The sequence below is a fragment of the Osmia lignaria genome, chromosome 12, assembly GCF_051020975.1.
Source record: "Osmia lignaria lignaria isolate PbOS001 chromosome 12, iyOsmLign1, whole genome shotgun sequence".
NCBI lineage: Eukaryota > Metazoa > Arthropoda > Insecta > Hymenoptera > Megachilidae > Osmia > Osmia lignaria.
Genome location: NC_135043.1, coordinates 11463041 through 11487975, shown reverse-complemented (window position 1 = coordinate 11487975; position 24935 = coordinate 11463041). Strand labels below are relative to the sequence as shown.

General features: G+C 42.2%; 1 long non-coding RNA gene across 8 annotated transcripts in view; it reads right to left on the bottom strand.

Moving 5' to 3' along the window:
• LOC117609996 (uncharacterized) overlaps nucleotides 1-24935 on the bottom strand; it is a 140200-nt gene that overhangs the window by 83492 nt on the left and 31773 nt on the right. For 7 of the 8 annotated variants that reach the window (XR_013063173.1, XR_013063177.1, XR_013063174.1 and 4 more), the window contains 2 exons: nucleotides 7095-7213; nucleotides 1355-1442 (listed from right to left, as the gene is read on the bottom strand). This is a non-coding gene — a long non-coding RNA (uncharacterized LOC117609996). Of the gene's footprint in view, nucleotides 1-1354; nucleotides 1443-7090; nucleotides 7214-24935 lie in introns of all 8 variants that reach the window. The other variant, XR_013063178.1, reaches the window with a different exon arrangement.

The window sequence follows — 24935 nt, the reverse complement described above, 5'->3', positions numbered from 1 at the left end:
AAAAAAAAAAAAAAAAAAAAGAAACGACAAACTAGAGTATACTCTGGTCAATGTTTTATGTGGTTGAAAATTGAAGGTTGGATCGTTAAAATTTTCAATACCCTTATTTTGTAAAATATAGCAGGTAAATTTTTCTTTTTTCTTTTTTCAATTTGATTTTTAAGGTAATATAATTAAATACACCAATAATTAAACTAATTTCAACAACTAAAGTAATCGTTATTAATCGTTATTTCGACTTTTCAATTCCTTCAATCATAGCGCTTGCACTGAACTGGATACCGGCGATACCGGCGATACCGGCGATACCGGCGATACCGGCGATACCGGGTGAATGGTACAATGATCGTCGAGAAAGTAACTGCTGATTCTGGGCCTTACATAAGTAGTTTCATGAGTTGCAAACTCTCATTGAAAGACGCGAGCTTTTTCAAAAAGCTTGCGTAATCCCATGTCAACCAATGCATCTAAGAAAACATTACCTAATCACTGGGAATTTCTCCTCTATGCTACTTTCAATTATATTTCAATTATAAGTTATAAATAATTTTATGCAACCTTTTCTTTTCAAGCATGTTATACAATTTTATGCAATTTGAAAAATTATATAATTTGATTAATTACGAAAAGGAGAGTATCACGAAAGAATTATTCTATAAACGATCATATAGGAAAACTTATTTTCGAAGAACAATTTGTTTTATAAGTAAAAAAGAAGAACGAAATAATTCTATAAAAGTTACTGTACATCGGAAAAATAATTTCGTAAAGTTGATGGAATATTGGAGAAACAATTTAAAAGGGTTAATGGAATATTAATTACAGAAATTATCTTTGAAGGAAACTGGCTCGATGTTCCTACGAACAATTATTTAAATTAAACTGAATGTATGTATTTAGTTTTAAACAATAATCTATTTTGTAAAAGAATTTTCGCATAAATCATTATCACGTTAGCAAATGAAAGAAACGCGATGAAAGTATGAAAACAAATGTAAATCATGCTTTATTCGATCTAGTCGATGAGGCGTGTTGCGTTTCGCTTTCTCGCTAGGAATGCAACGATCTTGTCGAATCTCAGTCAGAGATACACGTGTCTTGTGCACCTGCACTAAGTTATGCACCGTATAATCTTTTCACCCCGTTTCTTGTTTAACACGATACAGATTCCAAAGATACTTAAATAAAAACAATGCCACTCAATTACATATGCAATAGAATTACCTATCTAATGAAAATTTCATCAATTAAAATCTTATTTAAAAGTTATAAACACACTTTGATTTGCTTTATTTGGACTAAATAATAATAAATATAACGTTCTAAGGTATAACAAATTTGTTCAATTTCCTACCTTTAACCGCAAATTGCATCAGTCGAGGATCGAGGATCCTCAGCCAGTGATGTTTGTAACCTCCTCCAGTTCACCAGCTGGTATGGAGCTGTTCACAGAAAACACACACTAGTTTCACGGAACAGTCATTTGTCAGGTGTACGTACACTAAACTCGTTATGTGATAGAATGAATCGCGTAAAGAGACACTGACACGATGTTATCGAAACCGAAAGTGAATCACTACTGAATTGGAATCCTAGACAAGCGTAACGTTTGCCTCGATTTTCTTCTCCAAGGTTATGGACGACGAGCATTGTTTGGGTTTCGATTCAGGTCAGGTAGCTGTTGTGTATCTTCGACTGTTATTTACCTCGACATCATATTTTATTACTTATAATACGGATATAATTCGGATTTATGCAACTTTAATTAAGGATGTTTAAGAATATTTTGCACGACATTAAAAGTGATGAATGAATGGAACAATTCCAATTTGTAATACCTCCCCCTAAATCATTACCCTATCAAATGGTGATTGAGTACGGTAGACAGTGGAGAATGGAATCCACGTTGTTCACGAAACCGCAACGAAACCCGAAAACCCAGTGAAATCCGTTTTCAAAAAATGATTGCAACCATGACCGCGGACAAGGTTTGCCAGGTAACGAACTACGCAATGGTCCTTTCATACCAGCCGCTTGTGGTTACGTTTTCTGATCGACCGTCCATCGATTCGATTAAAAACGGAGAGGCGAAACGGGCGAGGGAACGAAAGAACAGGTTTTTCACCAGGCGTATATAATAATGATGATAATAATGATAATAATAATTGGGCTTTATACACAATTAATTAATTAATCGTACATAAAATTCCTTTTTTTATTATAATAAAATTATAAATTATATCAGAAATTATATCGAGAAGTGCTTAACACGTGGTTTCTGGTATACCTTAATCAATGAACGGGGTACTCGAGCGAATGAACCAAATCGTGCCTAAAGTATATGCACGTCGTTCGACAATAACCATTGACACGACGTACTGCGGTTTCGTTGGGAACGAGGACAAATGAGAATGGTACATACACATGCTCTCTGTCCCTCTTGCTTCCATTTGCTATTATCGTACCGGGGAATCTGAACAAATTGAATGCCGAAGAAGGATAGCATGTGGTAACTTGATGATGCTCGAATTCTGAGTTATGACGATGAAGAAATTAAATGAGTTTAAATATTCGACTTCCGACGCGGTAAATTTAAATCTGAATTAAAACTGTAAAATAATAAAGAATTTATTTACAATATTTACCCAGGCCACTTAAATATTTCATATAAATAAAAATAAAATTTATTTAAATGTACGTGCATCGATCTGACAACAACGATTACAAGCTTTTCTGGTCAATGAAAAAGAAGAAGAAGAAGAAGAAGAAGAAGAAGAAGAAGAAGAAGAAAAAAAAAAAAGAAGTATGTACAGAACCGAGTTGGTATGTTAATCGAGTTATTTCAATAATCGTTCCACTTGGCCGTGGAAATGAACGAGAACGTCCTTCCGCTTGATTACGGAATCTCACCTGTTGCCGGACTATTACTTCTCGCGTGGATTACGTAACAATTATTACGACAATCGATTACCGTTTTATCGAGGTCGTGGATGAACGTTGAAATCGATTTAAACTAGATAACGGCACATTGGGGCGTTCCGATAACTCGTAGCTTGCCTTCTATCGACTGTATTACTGGTCTTGTTCAGGGTTGTCTCAATCAATTATGCAAATTAGCTGACACATTAATTGTATCTTGAAATTTCTGTTTGTCTATTTCGCGCAAAACTGCTTGCTCAATGGATAGCAGGCAGCTAGTAACTTGTGAACGAATTTCATTGTTTTCTGATGATAATATTGCATTTCTCTAATCGGTATTTGGTTTTATTTAACATTCTTCCTGCCGTGAGCTAGGATCCTAATAAATTTGTAAATTTCTCGTCAGGTTTCTGTTTATACTCGTCAAGGGGAATGCGTGTAAGGTATGTTAATTACACGAGTTTAAAGAGAGAAAAGTATCTCGATAATTCTATTTAAAATTTAAAGCAACACAGACACGTCAGGTACAATCTGAATGAAGCGATCCCATAAAAATGTTACGAGCAGCATTACAAGCTCAGAGCCGTGAGATTTTACACCCCGATCAACGTAACGATTGCTGTTCGTCATTGTGTAAGATGCGGCCGGCTATCATCAGGTATTCTGTTGGCAAACATGTCATTAATCCGATTCGATTGATCGATAAGGTGAGAAGGGAGCCGCGCGTGCCACGATAAAACGTGTTGAGAACGATTCGATCGGAGAGGATCGGTCACGATTTCGTTTTTTCTTACCTCGAAACATGCTCTTCAAGAACGTACGCCGTGTAGCAAGGTACGAGAGCTATAGCCTTAACTACAATTATTAGAAAAAATAACGACATCTCAAAGTTTTTTATTCGTCGTCAAATAAAAAACTAATCTGTTTAATTGAAGAAAAAATCTAGTCGAATAATTTTATTGAAGAAAATTTTTTCTTTTCCAATCCCCTTAACACTATTAGCATCATTCCTTTAGTGGAAAAATAAATCCTTAACCGTCAATTAAGAATCTCGTTTAGCCGAGATCAGAGTGGTTCAATTGTTTCTCTCTGTCTCGTTTCTCCGTACGGTGTACGCTATTAATCCGGTTTGCGATCGATCGATCCGGATCGAAGATTGTCAGCAATCGGAGTGGCACGTGCCCACTGTAAATATGGTAAATGACTCAATTGGAATTACAACTGGCAATTTTTTATCTGCGCCCAGCGTGCCACGAATCTGTACACGTACTCTGATGAATCACTTTTACCTTTTCCTCTTTAACCGCGTCAAAACACGGAAGTTACTTCATATTTCATTCTTTGCTTTATATAATTTTTTTAGTCATTTCTGTTCTGAACTGAAAATAAATTTTCAGAAATATTCAAATAATCGTTCGATTAAACGACACTCGTACGACTCGCATTCCCGAACTGGACTGGACTGGACTCGCGGATTCTACATACATATAAGGTTACGCCCTTTTTGCAACGATTTGCTCGCCTTGTTGGCAGACGAACGTGTACTTGTTGCCACCAGCTTAGGCGAACCACTTGTGTTGCAAGGTGGCGGATTAAACTGCCTTTTCTTTTATTCGCCCGATGAAGACGTTCCTTCGAACGAGCCCGATCAACGGATAACTAATTGCTTCGAGATTCAGAAGATAAGAAAACGCGAAGAATAATGCTTTCTTACAACTAGATCCTTCTATACATAACTTGACCCCATGTCTGTCTATAATTAATTTTCATTACATAAAAGATTTTTCATTCAAAATTAATTTGTCTACCTTTTTATTTCAAGTACAGCAGCAATATTGAACGATTAACATGTTCGTTCCGAGGGTAACCGAAAGTGTTAAATACTTAATTTTATTAGAATTTCTGAATAGAATTTATCTTCATACGACATCTTTTTAAATCGCCCTCGTATAAAAACACAAAATGAAACTGATATAATTACGGTCGTTTATGTAAAGAGAAGGTAAATTTAGCGAAGGAAAGCGTGGCAAGTGAGAAAAGCAAAAGCCGGTTTAGAAAAAGAAGGAGGGAAAGATTCGAAACACGGTGGCCGCGCCGCGCCGGTGCATCGCGTTGCTTCTTCCCCTTTAATTGATGCGCGGCGAGGGTTGGAAACAGCAAGAAGAGAGCACCGGGCTTGAAATTGAAACGGTGAACGAGCGAGCTATAATTCACGGCTCGGGCATAATAATGTTTGCCTCGTCTTCTTCGCCTGCTCTGTACGCGTGCTTTTTTCTGCGTACACGCGTGTTGCCACACGTACTTACTTACTTACTTACTTACAAGCCGACGAAAAAGGCGGCCAAGCTTCGTTATCCATTCATAAATCCCGTTAAAAGCGTTCAGACCCTCTCCCACCCTTCTCTACGTCCCGTTCAACGCACGCCGCGTCAGCACGTAATTAAGTCATTACACGTCCATTTTACACGGTTATGCCTCATTTTTCTTCCAGCCTGCATCCTGAATGAAATCTCTGCAGAATTTTACTTAGTCGCAACAAATTTCTTGTCCCCCCTTTTTCTTCTTTCTTTGATTGAATTAAATTCCAAGTTCTTTCACGTAAAAAGTAAGCTGTGAATTATAAGTATAGAAATATTATGAAATATTATGATAACTAAGCGTGATAATACTGGCAAAATATTCAGTAGGTATATGTATACCTACTAAAAATAAATAATTGCAAAATGAAAAAGAAAAGAAAGTAAGAGGAAGAGACCAGAAGTATTTTCGTATTGAAATAACAGGTGCCAGTGATTCATCGTGGCGAGCCAATAACGCCGGCGCTCTCGTCAAATATTTGTGTTGATTCGTTACGCGACGGAATGCGACGGAATGCGACGGAATGCGACGGAATGCGAGAGAATACGAGGGAATGCGACGCGGGAAGAGAAACGCATTTGAATAAAATACGTGTAGAAGAAAGAAGGGAAAGCCGCCGACGCGACGGGACAGTTATTAATCGCATGGCCGGCAATCAAACGTATGTATGTAAATATAATCAAACAATGTAATATAGGTGTTTCGCTCATGAAATATTTATTACGCTCACGACACGCGTACAGGTGAACGCACCTGTGGCAGAAGGTGTAATTAAGTTGTTCGACGTCACCCGGCCTTTTTCATTTCCGTCTCAGTAACTGGTTACCTACTGTTTTCCTCCAAGCAACGATAGCAATGTTTCCTTTCACAGAAGTGCGATTTACGATCGAAATCCTCGCGATAGATAGATAGATAGATAGAGTTTACCGTATAAGCTTTTCAGAATTATAAATCGATTTCCAGTTTTTTTATTCATCGAAAGTAATTCTTTGATATTACGATTTCACGAAGGTTTACGACTGGTCGAGCTTCGCCATCGATAAACGACCAAAGTTTTAGATATTTTCATCGACGCGGAGGGTGCTCTATCCGCCTCGACACGTTCGATCGGATATTCGACCAAGACACGCGACTATGCACGCGGAAGGGTGATGCAGACAGAGGAGAATTACCAGAAAACGGGGGTGAACTGCAGGTGTGTTGACGTACTCTCAAAGCTCTTCGGTACACAAAAGTCGACCCATTTTCCATCCTTTTCCCTGTTCTGTCCTTTTTTTCACGGTTGATGCACTTTCTCTCTCTCTGTGCCACCCCCCCACCTTTTTTTTGTTAGTTCATTCGCCTACCCATGCCAGCAGCCGTCACACTTGTTGCACGACAGAAAGGGAGAGGGAGGTTGAGGGAAATGGAGAAAGAGGGAGGCTGGGGGTTTGGTTGGGTGTGTAAGGTACACACATTGACAGCGGATTGACGGACTATGAGAGTCGATTAGGCGTGCACGCTGCAGAATGCAATGCTTGGGTTAAGCCGGGCGACGCTTCGTGAATAGGGGTAGGTAGATCAGGGTAATTACGAGCGCTTCGATTTCGAACGATTTAACCTTGAAGGACTTAAAGTTTTGATGCTGATCGTTATTTAATTATTTAACCCTTTCACTGGTATCAGTATCAGGTATCAGTAAATGACGTGTAACCAAAATTGCATCATGATCAAATTAAATCTAATTTTCTTCATTTTTAATAAAAACCGCAGGACCATCGCAGATAAAAGTTACGCCAATGGAGAGGAGTATGTTTGCACGCACAATACATACTTACCCGAGAAACGTGCCATCTTCCTCGTCCTGTTCCCGTTTGACGGCGAAATCGAGCATCACGAGACACGGCAGCACGTGGTTCCGCCGCCGCATTACCAACCGCCGTCCCAGGAATGTGGTCTGCAACATACAGGTTAAGGGACTCGTGAGGCGCCGTGCTCGTAAATCACTCAACGATCGTAATCGCCGGGTTCCGCGTGTACTCGCTAAAACATCGAGCTTTGGGTGAATGTGTGCGGGACACCGTTTAAACTGCGTAAGAAATTACTCTCGACCCGTATTCACCGTGTTACGGAAGGTAATGGATTCGCCTCATCGTCCAGTAAGATCGTTCAGAAATTCTTCTCAATTTTATATTATTAATATACTTTTGTTCGATTACGAAATAGAATGATTAGATAACCATTAAAAGTTTTTAGGATGATGATATTGCTCTATAATAGAATTTCGACTACTTTAAAGCAAAATTTGAAAAATTTGACTCAGACTAAATTCTTTTTTTAATTAAATTCAGTTTCTAGTACCTATAAAACAGTCAACGAGCTGATTTTCGCACGTCCTTGAATCAAAGGAGCCGAACATCCTTCTTCGCAGACCTCGTTTCATCGAAACGAATTCGTGATGTTTACAAAAGACGAGCTATCTCTGAGCCGTCGTAAGTAGGGATGAAAGGGTGTAAGAGGTTAGAGAAAGATGGAAGTGGAACGGAAGTGGAACGGAGCAGAAATGTTATCATAAGCGTAGTGAACTTGACCCAGTGCATGGAGTGGGCTCCTTTCAACCAGCACGATGATACCAAGTTACGGGCCGCTCGTGCGAACCCGTAACACGATAACAGCTGTTGCATACCTCTCGATTCGCGGGACAGCAAAAGTTTCGACGATCGCGTGCCTCTCTCGCGCGTACCCACACGGTCACACTGAATGTTTTCACTCTTTCCTCCTATTTTTCTCTCTTGCACCACTTTCCTCTCTCGTTGCACGACTTTTTTTCGCCCTCTTTCTCCTTCACCGTCATGCTTTCTCTGCCTTTTTTTTTCACGGAACGGGCGAGAGACAGTTTGCGAGTTGGTAAGGGCGAACCGCAGAATCCGCGAGCGTATTCCATCCACGTCGATCACACGAGCAATCGCACGTGCTCCGAACGACTTTGCAAGAGAACTGAAAGAGGGGAAAAAGTTGTTCTTTCGAACAACGTGCACCGTGAAGGATCTTGACACACCTACCGACCACCACGCGACGTCTACGCCTTACGGAGACCACTTTACCCACTTCTTTCAGCCTTTTTTTCGATGCTGCCGCTTACACGCGTCCACTCTGCTACTGGTTGACGTTTTAATTCCTCACCTTCTTTTCTTTTCTAACTATGTACATAATTTCGTCTACATTCAACAGAGGAGCCTGGCTCAATTACACGATATTAAAGGTATACGTACAAAGATATTGATCCAAAGTTAAATGTATAGTTCTTCCAAAAATTTAGGAAATGAAAATAATATGAAATACGAAATTAAATAAAAATTGAAAAAGAAAGCATCAACTTCAACAAACTTCAACAGTATGTAGACTTTCCAAGATATTCGTTGGTGTCAGCGACCCGAGGAGTTATTCCACGATCCCCCGAGAGAAAGGGAAAGGTTGAAGATGAATTGAGATCTTGGAACAGGTGTAAAAAGTAAAAGTGAAGTTGCCGGACCAAAGGATCCCTGGGGCTCTGGACAAGATTCAAGTGCCCTTTGGCGAACAAGGATGAGGAGGTAGAAAACGAAAAGGAAAGAAGGAAGGCGAGAGAAAGAGCAATATCTCAATAAGACATCGATCGCTCATTAGTAACAGAAGAACGGTTCTCGTGCTCCTTTTACTCTGGATCGCGGCGGGTACAGGGCAGTGGGGCGCGTATAAAGAGCCGAGGCCCCTTTATCGTGCACCACGCTTCATCGCTTCCTCGCTCGTTCGTCTTACTTTTTCCTCTCACCACGATAAACTTGACCCAGTGAATTAAAAACGGAACGGAACGGAACGGAACGGATTGAACCCCGTTCTTCGATGTCGTTCCACCGCTTTGCGGTCTCTGCCCGCGCTTCACGTGACCGCGGCAAAGTCACGCGCGTCCTTCGATGCGCACGTGAGCTCGTCAGCTATACCTGCACGCGCTCCTCTTCTTCGGGATGGATCGACGAAAGGGAAATTTCCTTGATAACCACAAACGGATCCGAGAAGGAAACTCTTCTATGACAGATAGATAATCGCGATGGTACAGATTCCGAACTTGACCATTATCGAAAAGTGTTGGATCATAGCTACCGATAAGCTGACCGCATTCCTATGCTGCACCATCATCGCGATATAAACCCTTCACAGACAACTCTTTCTCCTCTATCTCGGTCTGGTACCACGAATCTGGAGCACGAGGCGCATCCGTTAACGAACCGTAGAAACGTGTCAGCCCGGTGCACGTGCTTGCACATCCTCTCCGTGTTGCGTGCACGGAAGCGCGTATAAAGCATACAGGAGGATACGTGCGCGCGACGGTCTCCTGCTAGTTTACCTCGAACCAGCCAAGTTCACCTACATTGGCGAAGGGTGACGGTGCGGAGGGAGAAGATTAAAGGGAGACACTAAGGCCAGATAGAAAGAGAGCGTGGTAGCAGGTGAATGAGCGAACGAGGGAGGATGCGAGAGGGATAGAGAGAAAGTTAGAAGAAGAAAAAGGGGCCAGGAGAATTTAAACCAAGCATTTGAAAGTTCGCAAACCCCCTTAGAACCAGCCTTCCCTACCTATTATCTCGATCGAGCATCGATCGCTGCTTTTTAACCGAAAGAGCCACTCTATCTTTGTCCTGCATTCGTGTCGAGGCCCCTTTTCGTCTTACCATCGGTTTGAACTTGACCCAGTGAACGGAGGAGAGCCCGGAGCAGCGGACGACTGGAATATTTCAGTTCTAGTTAGCTTCCACCCTTTAAAAGTATGCTCCAACTTGCCGTGTCTGCTCAGTGTCGTATTTGGCGACTGCGATGTCGTGTGTGCTTTGAATTCCATGAAATTCCCAGGAAGACTGATTATTTTTCAAGGAAACATTCCACGTTTTATTTCGACCACCATTTTGTTGGAATGGAACTCATCAAGGATTCGTTGAATCGATTTGCCGAATAGATGGATCTTTCATACTTCGGTAGAATGAATAATCAACTCTCGTGTCCAGGATTCAAAGATCAAGAATAAATATTAAAAAAGTAAACTGTATTTATCCTTCGTGTTTGAAACTCCGCTTCTCCTCTTTCATCTTCTTCCGTCCTTCTTCCGCGAGCTACCTGACCGCGTTGTTTCCGACGATAAACAAAGGAAAATAACGGGCAGCATAGGAGGAGAGGGAGAAAGAGAGAGAGAGAGGCAGAAAATAGCTAAAGGAAGAATGGAGGTCGACGAACGAAGGGTGGCGAAAGGGCAGGAAAAGAGAGAAAGGGTATATTTGTGTTGGGTGGAGGAAAGGGATGACGTTAAAAGCGACTCGAGGAGCTTGGCGGATATCCGTGATTCTTGGTGGTCGTGATTGCGTTGGTAGTTGTAGCATTACCACAAAAGGACGTGAAGAGAGTAAGATGCCGAAAGAGGAGGGACAAAGAGGGTGAAACGGTCAGTGTAACGGGAGTACGGATGTTAGAAGGAGAGAGAACGAGGAAGAGAGAAAATAGAGAGGCACGTCAATGGGCGAAGAGGAGAGAGGCCCACGTGAATGTGTGAATGAAGAAAGAGAAGGTGGATGAATGGGTGCATCTTAGGAAGCGGCACCCACCACCAGTCAAGTCAGCTGATATGCCACCCCAGTCCTCTTTCAGGCAATCCCAGACACCGACAGACGGTAGACATTGAATTTCAAATTAGCTACAAGTTAACCCCTGCCTGTGTTTTTCTTCCGCATACGTATGCAGAAAACTGTGAATGCCTGCTTGTACTCTTTTATTTTTCTTTTCGTTGCAGGGGGACCTCTCTTATCGAGAGGGTGCTCAGTGACGGTTAAGGTAATAATTTTAGTTTCTTAAATCTCAGTTTGAATAGCCCTGTATATGCAGTTGGTGTAAGAGTTAAAAATATGCATCTGAACGAGTTGAGCAGAGAGTGATAACGAATCCCCTGGCGTTACTAACGCTTTGCTAATGACACGACATTCACGATTAACTGTTGCCTGGGTGTTCGGTCGTAGCCGTGATGCAACGTAGGTCTGTGTTGGCGATGACGAGGGGTCAGGTTCACAGCACAGAAGCTATTAACGCTTCGCACACTGGCGTAAAGAAGCGCCAGGCGCCAGGCGCCAACCGCCTAGAGGCAATAAAGTAAGGTGGCTGCCAGCGGAGAGAAGCATCGGTGCGAGTGAAACGGAAGAGGGCGTATCAGGACGAGGGGGGCGGGAAGCAGGGGGCCAGCGGGAATTTCAGGGTCGTAGGGAGATAATGCTTCTCTTACAACCTTTGTGAATGGAACGGATCGGTTCCCGCTACTACGACCTTTCCTGACGTAGACCTACACTGATGAGTCAACGACCTCCTGCAATCCATTGTAGAGCAAATCTTTGTCTGACTTTCTTTTCTTTTCTTTTCTTTTCTTTTCTTTTCTTTTCAGCTCCATCGATGAAAAATTTGTACAAATCAAGAAAATATGTAGTAAAGGAATTGGCAACATGGACGGACAGAAGATTATTTCAACACCTATTGGTATTTACGAGTATATCTATACAACATTTTGAGATCACCGTTTATATTTACCGTGGAAACATCACCCCTGCTATTAATCAATGCTTTTCATGTTAATATACAGAAAGAGAAGCACATGTGTGTCAATTACCGGTACTAAACATCAGCGAGCAGAGTGATGTAAAGAGTAAATATATATCATGATTCTCAATTGACGAAGAAAACTCGGCTCACCGAATGAAACCGTACTCGAGCTGAACGATAGTAGACGGCTTTCTCTGCACCGAGAGAGCTCACCTAAATCCCTTTCTGAACACGGCAACCCAGTTTTATCGACCGTAGGCGCCAGGCGCTTCTTTATGCCGCGGCGCGGCGTGCGAACCGTGAATGGCTTCCGTGAACCTGAACCCGACCGACAAACCACCAGAGTGTCGCCAATGTCAACAGCGTCAACCAACCAGTGTCAACACAGAGAAACGTGTGTCACCGCATCGACGACGGATCGACGACGGATCGACGACGGATCGACGACGGATCGACGACGGATCGACGACGGATCGACGACGGATCGACACACCGACTCCCCGAGATTTGTTTAGCTTATACGGCCTCCAAGCTGCTCGTTAACCGTGTAATACATATGTATGTACATAAACTTACTTGTACAAATAAAACGCTTCTTAACCCTTTCCTTCTGGTAATCTTTCTTCTTAAAGAGTTGCTAAACTAATATAACGAAAACGAAAACAGTACAATTTCACTGAAATAATTACCTAATAACTGTTATCGCAATATGTACCTTGAGACATAAGTTCATTTTCATCGTAATAGTCATCGCGTTAATGCTGAAATAGTTGGGATCGTGCCAGTAGATACGAAGACGAGAAAACGAGAAGAAGTTGAATCGATGAAGAGCAGCACGGGACAGATACCTAATGACTAGACCTGTTCTCTTTGACGCGTCATCTGTCACGCTTGATTACGATAGTAAATCCTGTGCCCCCATTACTAGCTACCTCGACGCGAATCGAATGGAACGACAGGTTGCACGCGCTAAATCCTACACTCAAATTGGGAAAATATTACATTATATATGGGTTTCAGAATAGAAATATTGGTGTTTGGAAAATTTCATCGACATTATGCTGTTTCCCGTGTTTTATTCAAGAAGAAATCAAAATTTGCATAGGTACCTACTATTAATATTATATTATTATTGATATTTTTAGGGTAAAATACGAGTAATTTTAGAGTATATGTAAACTGAAGCACTCGGTTGTAATTCTAAAGTGGAGATTCGTTTTGAATCCAGAACATGAAAGTTATAATAAAAATATAATAAGATGTATATAAGATACAATTTCTTTCTCCTGAGATAGAATTGCTTTATATAAGAGTTTCATAGTCCTTTCACTTTCCTTAACAATCTCGAGAATCTGGTAAAAGTAACAGGTAGATTGCAGAGTGAAAGATAAAGAAAAGAAAAGAAAAGAAAAGAAAAGAAAAGAAAAGAAAAATGTTAAAGAGATTGAAAATCATGGGGTTACAGCTACAAAAGCAAACCTACATACAATACAACCCAAGGTACAGTATCATCTGCGTTCACGGAAAGTCGTAACAACAGCCACCGCACTTGACCCACTAGAAATACCCCTTCGGTCTGCCGTTAAATAGAGGGTAGAAAAATGCAGGTAGAAAATGGTAGCCACGGAGAAGGTTTTGTCCTTCGGAGAAGGTTTTGCACACGCTCTGGTTTCGTGGCGTCACCCGAGGAGCCGAGATTTCATTGAGGAACAATAGGCACATGACACCTGGCGAGGACAAGCCATGCTGCCTAGACCTAGATTACGACAATAACGCCGTCGTCGAGGCGAACCGACCAGACGAACGTGAACAAACGCACGCCGCGCCGTACGATGAGGAGAGAAAGCGTGTATCGGAGAAGGATACATCAAGGTAGAGGAAGAGAAAGAGATGAAACGCGGCTGGCACGAGTCTCTAGCACTGGGGCAATGTCACACCTAAGCTATTATTCTCATTCACTGCGGCCAGACTTACGGCAGACTAATAACCTGTCACCAACTAACTGCCATGCCGCCACCGTTGCTTGCGACCAGCCTCTCTTTCTCTTTCTCTTTCTCTTTCTCTTCTCTCTCTCCTCTCGTTTCCCTTTTTTCTTCTTACCGAATCACTCCATCTCGTTCTAATGGGATTCGTGGTCGTGCACCCACCAGCCACTTCCCCGTCCTCCCTCACCACCCGCGATCAACACTTTTCTTTTACGGTCCGACTATTTATGTAAACGTCAACTAACCTGAGGCGAGCCTGAAGCTGAAACGGGGCTATTAACTCGGCCAGCCGCATACCGCCGTTAACACGTGCTCTCCCTACTGATCAACTCGACGCGACGCGACGCGACGCGACGCACGCGGTTTCCCTCCCTCTTGGAAAACTCTACATATTAAATTTCCTTGACTAAAATAAACATTTCTTGGGGGATTTCAATGGTTTCGTTTGTCCTGCTATAGGTTCACTGAAGATTTTAATTAATTAGATTCCAAATCCCTAGCCGGCCTACCGCGAGAATTTTCAACACGATCGTAATAAACAATTAGATGACAAATATAGCCTTCTTAATCCCTCTTAATCACGAGCCTCGTCAGCTAGAGTGACACCATGGAAAATAAAAAAAGGAAGACGACAGGTGACGACGGTGGTGCGATCGGGCCGGTTAAAAGTGAACTGACCTTGCACAACCCTGAAGCGAGAACGAGCTATTAACGGTGGCGTATGCCATTCATTCTTGCCTGGTCCCTCGGTGTTTACTGTTTACCTCTCTGTTCCTCCGTAACCGCGATGCTCTCCTTTCATCCGTTGCTCTGTTACGGCCGCGCCGCACAAACACAGAAAACAAGGTGTATCGCGGCTGATGACCTAATATGTAGTATGTATGTATGTACATAGTTTCAATCCATTCATAAACCCTGGGGGTGAATCGAATCTTTTGTAAAACCAACACCACCTTCCGTGCCCATCTATGCTCTCTCTCGTGTTCACCGACGTGAAAGCAAGCTGATAAAAGAAGAATGGAAAAAAAAAGGCAGGACAATTTTGTGAAATGAAAATGATTTTCATTATCGAAATTTTACACGTTTTGTAAGTTCGGATCACGATTGACCCAGGCTCCACTGTTCAAGGGTTAAAATATAAATGTTTACATATCTGGCGATCTCTCTTTCCGTTCTTCGGACGTGATAGTGTATAAAGAGGAAACGTCGCGGTGCCAGAGGCAACGGACGACTGTAAAGGGAAACGAGGAACGGGTATGAGGGGAGGAGGACGAAGGGAGGGCGAAGGGAAACTATTGACCACGTTGGGAAGCCGTTTAACCCCCCACGAGAGGACGTACACACACAATGCTCGCACGCATACGGCATATCTGCAGGTGTGTGCAACGAACACCGGCAGGAAGGAAGGGAAAGCATAAACGGTTGCACACACAAGGAAGTTCATTCATGAGTACGGAACTTTGGTAGGTGTTGAAGCCTGCACGGACACAAGCCAGTCATTTATATACTGCTGGTACGCGACTCTTTCTTCGATGGTGGTTGAAAGTCGTAAGCAGCAGAGTCGGGATAAAGAAGCTCCTCAGAAGGAGAAAAGAGAGAGAGAGAGAGAGAGAGAGAGAAACAACTACATCGACGACATTGTTGTAAAGCGATAAGATAGGAAGTAAGGGACGAGGCACGTACTTACACGGCCGTACCTGCTTGCGAGCAAATCGTCGATCGGCATCGGTGATCGAGAGTGAAACTCACCTGGCCAATTATCCTACCCCACGAGCGCACGCGACCACGTGAAAGCAGACTTGCTAAACAACATCGTTTCTTTGCTACCGTCAACGATCTCTCTTTTCTTTCTCCTTTCTTCTTTCTTCTTTCTTCTTCTTTCGCGAAATACACATTCTCTTCTTTTCATAAACATTTTTCAACGTTGTCGCTATTTTCATTTCGATATCATTTTGCGTTTCAATAAACGGAGAGTGCAATTAAAATGAATCGGTTAATTTATCTGTGTCTGAGTGGTTTACCTCAACGAAGCGCGATATCATGTAAATTATATTATCATGGATTATATTATCAATGTTACCTGGATTGGCCGGTGTACTCACGTTTTCGTTGTTTGTTTTATTTATTCCGGCAATTCGTTTTCAGTTATCAGCTGATTCGTTTTCTCTTTGCAACTTTCGAAAGTGAAATTTTGTTTCTCACTTTTTTTGTCCTATTTTCAGGATCGTTTTCAACTTAAACTTTTCAACATTTAGGTATATCTGATTGAGTTTACTCTTTATTTAAATGAAATAAAACATACGAATAAAAACATTTTCAAATCTATCAGCAGCTGACCTCAAGATAAATTACAGTAGGTACGTAATTGAAACATCTGTCCATTAAGAAGCTAATAATAATTCACGGAAAGAAACGACTTTGAAAGCAGTTTATCCAACGTGAAACACACAAGAAAACATGAAAATTCCCTGATAAATCTAGTTTACCGAGCTGTCTTTGTGGGAGCCGCCATAAAAATAGCCATTAAAGGGCGTCGCGTCGTTTGCAAACTGTTTCAAGGGCAGCTCCTTTTTAGGATCGCCATAAAGTCACTTGAATCGCTTTTACCCTCTCATTCAATTCTCTAATACTTTCGATTTTATCGATCATCTACCTAACATTCTGTTACAATTAGAGTCAATTAAGACGATAGGCTACCGATAATTCTATCTTCTCTCTTTTCGTTATATCATCGTTGTACCATCTCTGTTTCAGTTTTACTCTATCGTTCGCAGCGGCACACAGCCAGGGCGTTGATTACTAGGCGGCACAGCAATGTCGGCTAATAGCCCCACTAACTACCCAGAACCCTGATTGTTAGGTTACGATCACGGTCTTTGAAACTCGCCCCACGCATAATAACAACCGACTAGCGACAGGGATGAACCGACACTGTCCTTCGATCAACCCTCTTGAATATTGTTTCAAGCTCTTTCGAATTATAAAATTGTTATAAAGAAATTTCTATTTTAAAAAATTGTTTTAAATTGCAAACACTTGCACTTGATAGTGTGTTAAAATGATTTTTATAAAAAATAATAGTCCTGTCTTTTCTCTTAATTTTTCTAATTTCGAGGATAATCTACATATCAGAAAATGAAATTACTCGTATAGAAGAAAACGGAAATGTTTCCCTTGGTGGGCAGCAAATGCAAGGATCAAGAAGCATTATTCGATGAGGAAACAGGCAACACGGTAAGCAATCGAAGAGGTGTACATATAGATACTACATACAATTGCCAGGGAATTGAGCCGCGTTTGTTTTGTTCTCGTGCTTAGAAGCAGTTCGAGAGCCCTCGCTGACCATCGAGAGTTTGTACCCAAGCGAACAACCGTTTAAACTCCGCTTGGATATCACTGACCTACCCCCATATCGTGGCGACGTCACCTCGACAAACTGTTGGCCCACATGTACGAGTATGTACCAACGACCGACCGTTACCAGCCTCGTTCTCGCCCTTTCATCTCCACCGGTTATCGACGTTTTACGCGGCCATTCCCTCCTTTATTTCGCGTCACGTTACAACGGTTCGTGCTTGCACGCTGGTCGAAACAAGATCGTCAATCTTTTTTATCGGCTTTTGTACCCGTAGATCAACGATAAACTTAAAATTAGATGGAAACCATTTGTCGTCACTCAAGATTTGCGTTCATCAACTTCTACCGAAACCCTCTCGAGTGCAAACGCTTCCACCCTTCCACCGTTAGAAAAGAAATAATTTAGAAATCCTTTCTCTCTGGGAAGTATACGAGCCGAGGGTGAAGAAGAATGATCGGGGAAGTTGTATGGCAGACGAATACACGCGAGAGAAAGGGGACAAGTTCAAATGGCAAGGTCAAGTTCCTCACCACCCACTGGAAGATTTATAGTTTTCATCCGGCGTCACACAATGACCCAGTTTCAAAAAAAATCCTGCTGCGAGCGTGCCGAGTGCCGTAACTCGTGATCGTGATCGTGATCGTGATCGTGATCGTGATCGTGATCGTGATCCGACGATTTATTTCCGCTCCCGTACGCTTCGACCGCGGGAGATTGCTTTCGGGATTGTGTAACGGGTTAAATGTGTTCGCTGATCTCGTGAATTGAACGTGTTGGACTGCGAATGAATATGTCTTCTCTTTCTTTTTATGAGCAGCAGAGCATTTGCATTTTTATGTGTTTTATAATAAAATGATTTACTACACGTATAATATGGTAAAAATAAAAAAAATTAAAGTTCAGAAAACTTAAACCCTTAATAATTGTTACATACCTAATTGATATTTCCGCCGTACCTAATTTTCAGCACAAGGACCATCCCCAAAATGTCTCTAATCTGGAAAACAGCGCCCAAGAGACATTCTAATATCCCTAAGCAGCGCAGCGCATAGAAAGTGTCCGGGTCAACGCGTGATTGCATCCTGGAGGACCTGTTGCTCTACAGCTGGTCGTGTCGGGGGTGTTGGTGGTGTTCGTTTCGCAGTTAGAAACAAATGGCCCGGTACACACCGAAGACTAGGGGCCATCAAGCGGCGTGGGCGAAGGAGGAAAACGTGCAGCACGAGAAGACAGAGGATGAGGATGGGAATGAGAAGGTCAGAAGATCGGGAAGGTTGAAAGGGTGGAGGGAAAGAGAATAACGCGATATACTCGTACCCCTTCGGTACTGAACTCACTATAGTCATCCAGTGTGAAAAGTAGTTTTGAAATTCAAATTCCTCGATCAATAAACAATGAATTCATTTGAAAATGAAATGCTAAGTCATTTAACTGATATTGGTACATATTATCAAAAAAACAAGTAAGATATTTGTGGTGTCATGTTATTTTCTTCGCCTTCTATCTATAACTTTCTACAGAATGTGTAGGTACCGATAATAAATGAAAGCCTAAATAGTAAGAAAGAGGAAGAGCATAGCGGCAAGCAAAGTGGGGCTGTAGCGAAAGGGTTAATTCGGGCTTAATGCAGCCGCAGAGAAAGAGGGAAGCAGCGCGGCGCGGCGTAGGAAAGGGAGCGTGTTGTTGGCGCGGCGGAAAGCAGACAATGGGGTCACTAGGATGTTTCGTGCCAAGTTTTCAACAGCCGGACAAGTTTAGACCACGGCCTTGCTCGCGCCTTATTCGAGCGGGAAGGATAGCCCCCCGAGATCGAGCCGATAGGATTGTGCCTCCCGAACGGCGGCGTCGTGTATCCGCCAAGGTAGGTAGACTGCCGTGTTTCTAGCGGAGGCCGCTCGTACATTATGGATGCAGCAACGAGCGTGTTTTACGTAATCGGCGCGTGCCACCACCTGTGTGTACGTAACCGCGCATAACATAGAATGCGGACATAATCGCGACCGATCACGGACAACGACGAAAAGAACCGTAGAGAGTAAGGTCGTTGCCATCGATCCGATTCGATCCAAATGCATTTCGTTTCTTTGAAATTCGTTTCTAACCGCGGTATGTACTTAATATCGTGCTTAATATCGAGAGGGTTAAAAAGTCCATGACCAACCCGTAGGTACACGGGTATAATTCGTCGATGATATACCTATGTAGGACAGCAAAGATTCGTTTTCAATCGAAAGCGAAGCAAGGCTGTCGGAACTCGCGTCACGAACGATTCGTTGGTATTGACTAGGAAATCCGACGTAGTGAACGGAGAAGCCGGAGGCGGGGGATGAGAGAGGGTGAACCAGTAAACCGGGACCCGACCTCGCTCCGCATCTATCCCGCATACATCGAATCGAACGGTGTGCATGCTTCTGCATACCGGCTGCAATATATCGAGCAGAGAGAGAGAGAGAGAGAGAGAGAGAGTGATGCAAGAGATGGAGTAGAAGGTGAGGGAGGAAGAGCAAGAGGAGGCCCTCCAACCCTGTTTTCACTTTCATTCGGCCGCTCGCATGGCACATATTCACATATTCATCTCTACACCCCTACCTTCGTCCCCTTAGTGGATACACAGGGAAATAACGCATACATACTCGTACGTGCGGACGCACACAGAGGATCGGTATGACGGTATTTCACGTGGATGCAAGAGGCTCAGCTGTGCTGTATGACGTATGATCGTCGACGTGACCCTAGCGAAACTTATTCGGCCACGTGCTTTTCAAACTTCCTGCCCGCCATATCCTGTACGATCGATCAGACTTTCCACGCGATATCCTCCGTTCAACAATTACCTACATTGGACGATCGTTGATCTTTCACAGGTTATGTTCACAGATGGATGTGCCAAGTTTGAATTTAGAGTGATTTAGAGTTTTATCAAAGTTAGAAAGGGATGCTTTCAAGGTGCAGTCTAGGAATTTCAAGGTTTATGTCATCAAATCATATCAGACTTTCTACTATTTTCATTTCTGATTTCTCGATTATCTAAATGAAAAGCATCAAAAGACATTCCATTCACCCTGGAAGGGTCAGATGGTAGATAGATTACCAAGAATAAAGAGGGTGGAAGATTTCAGTCAGTCAGCCGACAGAACAATCAGAGTGAAACGATCGAGCGGGACGCAAAACAGTCGTTTCGCGAAAATCCTCGAAGCGTGTCATTCGAGCTTTAGGGAACCTGTTGCTCAATTCTCTTTCTCTCTCTCTGCATCCTCTCTCACCTACCACTCTACTTTTCCTTCTGCACCTCGAAGCACCCATCCCTGTCTTCGGTTCTGTACGCCAACGAGTACTTACGTATGTAAGTACCTATACACGAACCAGCCACTTTCGGAATATACTCGATTTGACCTTAAAGAGAGGCAGATAGAAGCCGGAGAAAGGGGAAAGAGGGGAACGTACGTATGCTATCTTATGCTAAAGTTTGTGGGTTGTGCCGAGCCAGAAGAAGGGATTAAGCGACGTGGCGCCACTTGTCAGACTAGATATTCTTCCACCTCTTTCAAACTTCTTCTTCAATCTGTTCTTCCCTTTGCTCTACAGGGGTTGTTTGTGTCAAAAATGAAATTTTATTTGTTCCCAACGCATTATCGTTTCCCCCCAATACCTAATTTTAGTCGACGTACAATTATAGAAATTTAATAGATTTGGGTCACAATTGACCCAACCACCAACATTCGATGGTTGATCTAAATGTCATAAAACTGAAAAGAAGTGAAATAAATATTGAAAATACTTTCATCATCCTGTTCGAAATAACCTGTAGGTAGGTAATGCAAGGAAATTAGATCGCGGTGAAACGTTAATCGAGCCAAGTAAGTAGGTACACCTTTTCAACCCGAAACGATCATATAGATCCTTCTTCACTCTCCTTCGGTTGAAATCGGTTGAAATCGGTTGAATCGCAAATCGTCCTATTAACACAGACGCCAGCCTCTCTGTAGGAGGAGATCTCTGATCCACCCACACTACGTGTGAAAAGTTCAATTCGTGTCACGACAATGTTCAACTTTCGATCCCGATGATCTCTCCATAAAGCTCGAGATTACTCAACGTGTACCACCGATTTGATGTATGGTTTCAAACGATATGGATTCTCTTTAGTCAAGAGAAACTTGTTTCTTTCTCCTTTCTTTTGAATTGGGACGTGCTCGTAGCCGGGTCAATTGGAAGCAAATAAATTATCCGGTATACAAGGATGTATTGAACGGTTGAATTTTAATCAATATTTACTCAAACCAATCGTATTTTTGATTAATTGTAAGATTAATTATTGATCCCTAACGAGATCCTGAAACAGCAAAGGGACAACCGGACGAATGATGATGAGGCGGTGGTTACCAGTGACCTTGAGAACCTTCCCACAGACACAGGAAGATAGATAGTGTATAGGGAGAAGGAACGCAAACAACGAAGCAACACGATGCCGGGCAACACGAAGTCGTCACTGGCGTAACCTACATTTACCATGGAAGAGAAGAGCATGTACGTATATGTAGGTGTACGGGTAACAGCCCGAAGCCGGTCGAGGGACCATTGCTCCGGCATCCAGTTCCACCGTTATGAATGGAGAAACTTCTGCTCTCATGGACTCGCGTAAACGTTAACACGCCGCGTAAGGGCCGGCCCGTTACGAAGAAAGGGATTCGGTCTACTCTCCTCCAATTCCTTGTTTCCTGAATAAAAATCAACTTAACTATCAAGTTAACGAAGAAGAAAATTAGCATAGTAAGAAAGTATCTGGGTGCTTATGAACCACAGTGTACTCGTATGTACCAAGTAGGAAACAAATGTGTACGTTCAAATATACTTTACCCTGAACATGTAGCGAGGCAAGGTGATAGTTATACCGCAGTCTGTAGTTATACCGCAAGCATCGTGGAAGAGGTAAAAGAGGAAGGGAGATGAGGAACGTGTATATATAATACATACATATACGTGTATGTAGACGGGACACGACCAACAGGGAGAACAATGGAACAAGCAACAGGTACGTGTATGTACACGCTGCTATGTACATATTCACGCACACGGGTGTGTGCAGGACGGTACATATATTCGTGTATATGTACATAGTATAAAGTTCACCCTACGGGGTAGGTATCAAAGCTCAATGCACCTCTTTTTCTCCTTTTCCCTCAGGCCGACTCCTCGACCCTCTTCACCTCCTGGTACGTACAATCACCCACCCACCCACCCACCCCTTTTATCGCTCCACTTTCCTTCCCTTTCCCTCACACCGCTCTTTGTGAATCGCAAATGCGGTCGACCACTGGTGGACGTGCATTAAATTGAGCGGAAGTAGCGAGCCCAATGCCAAGGTTCTTCCGCGTTTCTCCTGGCTCGCAACTTTCAAGAAGGAAGAAGATGAAACGAGAACGTCCGTCCCGCCTTCCCCCTTAGGGGGAAGAAAAGAGCAACGGCTAGAATGAAAGAAGAGGGAAACGGCAATCTCTTGACCCGTCGACAGCTGACTTTGAACGACGTACGGTTACGGTTTTAGCTTGCGGGAAAGCAAAGGGGAAGGTTTTGATGGACTAAAGTATTATGGAGGGATATAAAGATGATAGATCGAAATACCAGGCTGATGCTGTTTTTCACCTATTATTCGCGTCACACTTTTAACCCATAAAAATAAATGGCCATTTAGTACACGCTAAATTCGTTGTATTCTACATATGTATGTATTTACTTGCACCCGCGTACACCCGAAAATTCAAATACCCCTTTCATATATATGTATAAGTTAAAAATGAACACGTATCATTGTTTATGGATTGGCCGCATTTTACCATTCGCGTAATTAATTCCATTAACTTGCGGCAAGCTGAAATAAAAGGTTGTATCGGAATTGTGCCCCCGGTAACGGAATTGTAACGCGGCCGCGGCTACCATTCTGTATGGCTATCGAATTAATGAAGTTGGTAATCAGCGGAGCCAGATTCTGACTTTCGTTCGTGGCCCGACAAAAGTTAATTACTGCGGCCAAATACACAACCGTGGACATGATTAATTATCGCTACGAAGGGACAAACTCGCACCTTTAACCAGCATACGCAGAAATTTATGGAACCATGTACTTTGTGCTGTTCAGGAAATAATACCTGGTTTAATTATACGGGCCGAGTTGCACGCGCGTCTGCAATTATGAGGAAATAAAATGACGATAACGAACGTAGTTCCCTACCTGTCACAATAGACTCCATCGATAATGTGATTCCGTTTGAAATATTTCGTGGATACGATATCAAATTTTAACTGTTTTTATTTTGCTTTTTCACTATTTTTCCTATTCCTGTACAGGAGTATTGACGATGTTCTGCAACGATGGTATGTTTGTGTATTTACTGGCAGACCGTACACTGTACTGTTATGCGTTGGCATGCATGACGCAACAGGAAAGTGCGATGCAGTTCGACTTCCCTGTACCGTGTTGAAATTATTTCGAACGCTATACAAATTACGAACCGTGGCGTGGTAAGCAAATGTATTGTCTTACTAATGTGTAACAATGAAACTAATTCACTTGGAAACTTGGATGTTTGTCGCATGAAAATAGGTTTTCAAACATACATATATGTAGTACTTTTTCAAAGGTTCTTTAGAAAATGTTCGTTGGGTACAAAGTTGGGTAACGAGACGTATAATAAACGACGTTTTTGTAAATTAGATATAGGATTAGATATAATATTTCTGAGAAAACAAATATTTGATTCTTAAGTCTTAAGGAAACGTTATCACCACAGTCACGCTTTTCACCCCCGTTACACTTCTTCGCTTTGCTTTGCTTTGCTTTGCTTTGCGTGCGAACGCGATTCTCGTATATGCAAATTTCATCTTATGTTAAAGACGGGGAATAAAATGAATAAACAAATCTTACAGATTGAGAGTAATGTAAGTCAAACAATTGTAAATTTAACTTCCATTCTTTGTACAATGCATTACGTAACTTTAAATATTACTTTCTCAAAAACTAATATTTTCATTTTTACTATTAGGCTGTTCATTACTGTGAATTAATACTTAATAATATTACAGTAAAACACCTTGATTATTTATAAAAAAAAAAAAAAAAAAAATAAAGAACAGAGATATCCTTTCCCTCAATTACATGATTCATTCCGAAGAATGAATTATTTATGTAGCCTTCATACTGCAACGCATAAAATACATAAAAATTTGATTAATTCATGTTCTGAGAGAGGCTCAAACAATACCTGCCGTTTCGTCTAGTAAATCCCTTCTAATCGCTCTTTAGCGATCCTTCCTTGAGGTAGGTAATTAAATGTGTATAGTATTTAATAATTAAAGTCAAATATCAAACAATAAAATTGATCGTGTGCTTTATCTACTCGCGAGCATGCGTAATTATATTAACGCAATTAACGAGTCCCTTGCGTTCCTCGAGCGAGACGCGTGCACTTATGTACATATAATATAAGCGAGTGTTCCAGGAAGCGTCGAGACGTCGAGCGGGCAGCTCGCCGCCCCAGCAGCGTCCAACAGCTGCGAAAAACAGCTGCAATTAACGATTAATTGTGATAATCTAATTGTAAGATTTAGAAAATAAAAAGGGTGTCCCAGTAGTTCATTATACATATCTACAAGGGTTAAAGAAATCACTATGAAACTTAATCGATTCGTCTACATACATTAATAATTGCCTCTAAAATAATTACCAGCTT